Source organism: Amphibalanus amphitrite, unplaced genomic scaffold (genome assembly GCF_019059575.1).
Source record: "Amphibalanus amphitrite isolate SeventyFive unplaced genomic scaffold, NRLGWU_Aamphi_draft 001189F_arrow, whole genome shotgun sequence".
In the NCBI taxonomy this organism is placed as follows: domain Eukaryota; kingdom Metazoa; phylum Arthropoda; class Thecostraca; order Balanomorpha; family Balanidae; genus Amphibalanus; species Amphibalanus amphitrite.
This window is the reverse complement of record NW_024882683.1, coordinates 91501-97500: the sequence shown is the minus strand read 5'-3', so window position 1 is coordinate 97500 and position 6000 is coordinate 91501. Positions and strand designations below refer to the sequence as shown.

The 6000-nt window shown below is 46.2% G+C and overlaps 1 protein-coding gene and 1 non-coding gene across 2 annotated transcripts in view; one reads left to right on the top strand and one right to left on the bottom strand.

Moving 5' to 3' along the window:
- The window catches only part of LOC122370951, a 34199-nt gene extending 32853 nt beyond the window's left edge, over positions 1-1346 (bottom strand). The window contains exon 1 of the mRNA XM_043346943.1: positions 1229-1346. The gene's annotated coding sequence lies outside the window, so the exon portion shown is untranslated. The remainder of the gene's footprint in view (positions 1-1228) is intronic.
- A 3731-nt stretch (positions 1347-5077) lies between these two features.
- On the top strand, positions 5078-5149 carry Trnah-gug. The gene has a single exon. It is a non-coding gene; the product is annotated as a tRNA-His (tRNA).
- Positions 5150-6000: the final 851 nt, after the last annotated feature.

Below are 6000 nucleotides of genomic sequence, written 5' to 3'. Positions count from 1 at the left end.
TATTGCCTCTGCTTCGGCAGCGACTTGCCATAGTGTAGCACATTTCTAGAAGCTTTCAGAAGTCTCATTGGCATTATGCTGTAATTCACAAAGGACAGAAACTAAGTCTCGACGACTAAAGCTTTCCCAATGCGAAGAACTGTGATTATGCTCGCGACTGTGTGTCGAACATTTGAAACGCAAAAGAACGAGTGTTGTACATTGCTAACAAATACAAACATCATTTCCTAGCTTTGTTTTTTACTGACCAGCTCCCATGGCTATGTTCTCGCGATACCCAGTGACCCGGAGCACGTACCGATTGTCGGCAGCCCCCCACAGTTGCACAGTTGCACAGCCCTGCAGCAGTGCAGGCTAGGCCAACCCAAACCTGGCTCCGTGCCACCTGGCTGTGCGCGCAGCTCGAGGTATGCAAATCGGGACGAAACAAATCACCGACTGCCCATGGATTGTTGAGGCTCGTGACTGGGACGTGCTTTCGTTTGTATGCGTGGGTGAAGGTGTTCTTTTGCGTCTGTGCCTGTGAAATGAGCTGAAAAACTTGCAAGTGAAATTCAAGAGTCAATGCTATGGTAAAAATCTGATATCATGTCACGTCACATTTTAATTATATCACAATAGCACACTAATCCCTCACAGCACATTTAGCTTCGACGACCCTTTCGTGAGGTACCTACAACTTACGGGCCATCAAGCATACCATAAGTTGGAAACAACAGTGCTGAATCCCATTGATTTGAAGGGATGGGAAGGGATTATCGTGCGCTAAACGACACAAGGAACTGTGATTAAGAGTGAGGTACAGACGGTGAAAATAAAGCAAGGTGTGCTCTGGAAATTAAAATGTGCAAATTTTTATTGGAATTAATTGTCACTGATGATACAGATATTTACTTGAATCAGGCACGATGAAAATTAGGACTATCATATAATGGACCTTCCGATCCGTCGTTCTGTAGGGGAAAATAACAGTGCACCATTGATTAGACAATTCGCATGAGCTGAATTAGTACGGGCAATAGCAAGCCAAGTTTCTTTACCGTACAAATGTCGAGATATGTGTAATGAAATGTGCCGTAGCGCATCTCATTATCCAATATTTACCAATAATAATAATCACGACACTATCCATAAGTTAATGCGATCAATTGATTAGACAATAGGTAAGTACATTCAAACTTCAACATAGCATACGCGAATCACCAGCCAACACCCCACACCAACCCACCTGTCTTCCTTGCCCGCCTCCACCTCTGGCCGCTCTCTCTCTCTCTATGAGCTCCACTCCTCCGCCGTCACATGGCCCGCACCCTCCGACACCACCCTTTGGTGAGCCGCGTCGGCACCGACTGGCGAGCCGCGTCGGCACCGACACCTGAGCTCCGCCGCCGTCGGCCCCGGGGCTAGCACGTGACCGGCGAGGGCGACGCCGCGCGAGGGTGTCCGACGGACACGGTGGTGGTGGTGGTGGTCTGTTGTTTGTGGTGGGGTTGGGGGTGGGGGGGGAGGGGGGAGGTGATCCGTTTGTCTGGTATTAATGTGGACAAGTTGTCATGAGTTTGTGCGCTTAATAACATTGAGCAAGTGAAACGTCTATTTGAAATCCGGCCCGTTTATGATCTGTTTCTGCTTTTTGAAAGTGAACGTTTCCCCGAAAAGGCATTTTTAACGAAATTCGATCGACGCCTCTTTTATCTCTCAGACTGGACTGGCAGAGCTTGAGCCAGATAGATATTCTAGAATTGACATTATGCGTTATGCATATTGAATTCCGGACTCCGGAGTGCAGTGCATCCTTAACTTCCTACTTGTGCACTGCTTGTTCATTCCACCTCCCCCTAGCACATGCATGCGGCCATGGCCCATAAATAACTCAGCATTTTGACCGCTGCATCCATAGGCGGCGGAACGGGGAGGGCACCGGGGCACCGTGCCCCCCTTTGATTTTGGCATTAGCCCTATGGGCGTTGCATGGGAAGAATGGGACCAAAGTCGACAGTGCCCCCCTTTAATTGAAGGTGTTCCGCCGCTAGTGGCTGCATCTCGATCGAGCTCGAGGGGCATACGTTGGTCCTCTCTCCTTTCTGGAGATTGTTAAATCATGTTTAGAGCCTAGAGGATACTGATAGGTAGAATCCAGCGAAAGGAGCCGAGTGTTTACGTTGTTCTGGGTTAGGGCGCGTAGAAGCTTGGCTCCTGCGTCCAACCCGAGTGTTTACATTGCTTCGGAAACCGACGGGTTACGGACAAAAGTACGTATCGCTAAAGTACGTAGGACAAAAGTACGTAAGCAAAAGTACGTAGGATTAAAGTACGTATCGCAGAAGTACGTACAGTATAAGGTACGTATGGACAAAAGTACGTCTGGGACAAAAATACGCATCGCAGAAGTACGTACAATATAAAGTACGTATGGACAAAAGTACGTCAAGGACAAAAGTACGTATCGCAGAAGTACGTACAGTATAAAGTACGTATGGACAAAAGTACGTCAGGGACAAAAGTACGTATCGCAGAAGTACGTACTGTATAAAGTACGTATGGACAAAAGTACGTCAGGGACAAAAGTACGTATCGCAGAAGTACGTAGGGTATAAAATACGTATGGACAAAAGTACGTCACGGACACAAGTACGTATAGCTAATGTACGTAGGGTAAAAAATACGTATGGACAAAAGTACGTCACGGACAAAAGTACGTATCGCAGAAGTACGTAGGGTATAAAGTACGTATGGACAAAAGTAGGTACGTCACGTACAAAAGCCTACGTATAGCAAATGTACGTAGGGTATAAAGCCTTGGGCAAGACGCCCCAGATAATTTATTTTGCTACATAGGTACCTTCTTTTGTCTCACATCACCTGGAAGGCAAAATTTGTGCTCAATGTGTTCTTTGGACATTTTACTTTAACCCTCGTCGGTCCAGGCCATTTTGCGTCCTTCTACGGCACAAGGGGGGTTGGTACGATCCCCCTCGCGTTTGGCCCCTGATCGAGCTAGAGCTTCGCGGAAAAAAACGAGCGTGCTGCCCGTCACGAGAGGAAGCCGATGATACCCAATTTTAAGGTCCTAGGTCATCGGGTGACCTTCCAGGTCAGGTCAATGACCCGAAAACCGGAAAAATCGGGACCTGTTAGAAAGTCGTAAAGTATGGCTGCTATGTGGTTTTCCGGGGTACTGATCACGAATATCGTGTTAGTTTTTATCAGAGATGATGTCTTTAAGCATTCAGACCAGGTCGGGCCAGATCAGGTCAGGTCAACCGTCAGGGGTTGTGTCTGTTGTGACGGGTGTTCGTAATACGTGTCAACCGCCTCTGACAGCTTCGTAACATGTTACGAAGGCACCAAAACTACTTCGTAAATGTTCAAATGGTTGCTAAATTCGAATTCAGCTCCAAAAACTAGCCTAGAAACATGTAAAACTCGAAAAAGTGAACCGAGGTCACCCGAGGTCACCAAAGGTCAATGACCTGACCTGACCTTCAGGTGACCTTGACACTAACCCTAATGTATGGGAGCAGCATCAAATCACATGTTTGAACGTTTGAAACCACGAAAAGCTTGCAAACGCGCGGCTAATGTGAGCCGACATACGCCGAATCGCGATTCCGGCCAAACATGGTCTCGGAAAAGAGGTCACAGGTCAGAGGTCATTTGGGTCAGGGTCATGAAATTTTTAGGGTAGGTGTAAAATTGATCAATGCGAGGGTACTGAAAGTTTCGTCGCGATCGGCCGCTTTTTACGCGAGTTATTCGCGAAAAACCTTAGGGGGGGTTGCATCTCCCCCCTGTGCCGGCGAGGGTTAAATTCCACCCCTCAAGACTCAAGTTCATTCACTTATGATCGGACTCCCAGCTAGGAAGTGCTTTGTGAAGCAACTGCAAATGGGGCACTTTGCCCCAACCCTATGGCAAAACGCCCCACGGCCTGAGGCAAGAATCCCCATACACTAGATTAACAGAAGAGAGGATCTTTCCCCAGAACCCTGCCAGTTCCGAGAAACATCGGTGAGCGGCGGGGCGACTTGCCCCGGTCTACCCTACGTGTGGACAAAAGTACGTCACGGACAAAAGTACGTTTAGCAAATGTACGTAGGGTATTAAGCACGTTCCCCACCCTTGGGTTAAGTTGATCAATGTGTAATACCTTTCTTATTCTTTATTTAATGAGCATTTGTTACAAGGCATAGCAAAATTTCTCGATGAGTAAATGGGCGAAATGGACAAAGCTATATTATTTGGTATATGAATTTATCATGAGTTCCCTGTAGCATGGCAACAGAGCAGCAATAAAGAAAAAGTGGCTCAACTTACACTACTATACCCTACTTCTAGCATACGTACTTTATACACTACGTACTTTTGCATACGTACTTTGGCGTACGAACATTTGCGTACGTACTTTTGGCATACGTACTTTATACACTACGTACTTTTGCATACGAACTTTTGCGTACGAACATTTGCGTACGTACTTTTGGCATACGTACATTTTACACTACGTACTTTTGCATACGTACTTTTGCGTACGAACATTTGCGTACGTACTTTTGGCATACGTACTTTATGCACTACGTACTTTTTCATGCGTACTTTTGCGTACGAACATTTGCGTACGTACTTTTGACATACGTACTTTATTCACTACGTACTTTTGCATACGTACTTTTGCGTACGAACATTTGCGTACGTACTTTTGGCATACGAACTTTATCGCCTACGTATATTTGCGTACGAACATTTGCATACGTACTTTTGTCCTACGTACTTAAGCGATACGTACTTTAGTCCTAAAATCGAAACCGACACGTCCTGAGCCTGACCAGAAGAGACACCTGGTGGCAAGATAGCATACTAATAGTTCAGAAAGCTTCCACATGAGTTGAATCTAACGATAGATGTGTTTACTGTTTAGCAGTTTTATATATTAGTTATAGAGACATAAGTATGTCATTACAATGATTTTCATTTAATATTTATTTACAATTGTTGTAAAATGAAGTAAAAAACCTCTTGGGACTCAGACGACTAATCATATTTGTATTGCTACATGTTTAGAGACTGTTCCCTGCAAGCCGTGATAGTCTAGTGGTTAGGACCTCGCGTTGTGGCCGCGATAACCCCGGTTCGAATCCGGGTCACGGCAAACTGCTTTTCGCCCGAGCTCAATAAAGTCGTGTCAGCCAATCATGCTGTCGTGTAACATGCGCTGTAATAAGACAACGCACACATTTAATCGATAGTAAATGATAATTTTAATTATTGTAGGAATTTATTTCCTTATTCGCTTAGCGCTGTCATATAACAAGAAGGTGGGGCAAGACTGACGGACCGCCAGAAGTGGCGTCAGTTCAGAAATTTATTGTGAGGAAGCCTTGGGCTGGGATCTTTCCTGGATCTGTCTACTTAGGCAAATCTATATAGGAATCTTGGGCAAATCATGGAAGTTGGAACTGTGTCTGTAGGATGTCAATGGCTGCACTATTTTGCCAATATTGAGGGATGAACGATTTTCATATTGTGCATCGACCGTTTATTCGGTTATGGCGTCTATTTTATCAGCTCACGTGGGTAAATTAGTCCCCTAAAACAAATTGCCATAAGGAAAAAACCGATTTTCATATTTGACTTGATAACTTGAACATATCGCTACATCATATCTACCCTACCCTACTGAGGGGGAGATCCCGGGGGGGTCGGGGGGTCAGGACTCCCCGCTGAAAACGAATTACCGCTATGTAAGTCAATGGTACTGGATGCAGCCCGCCTCCATCTGCCCGGCCTGGACCCCCCCCCCCTGAAATTTTGACAGATCTCCACCCCTGACCCTGCCGGTTTTGGTTGGACCTGAATTGGCCATCGCCCATCGCCGACTGCCGTGTCAAAACTCTGAGCCACTGCCAAATGTAGCAGCACACCCAGACAGCACAGGTGGGCCAAACAAAGGCGACGACGTGTTTCAGGTTCCGGTGAACCGGTCAGGTTTGTCGGTTGCCA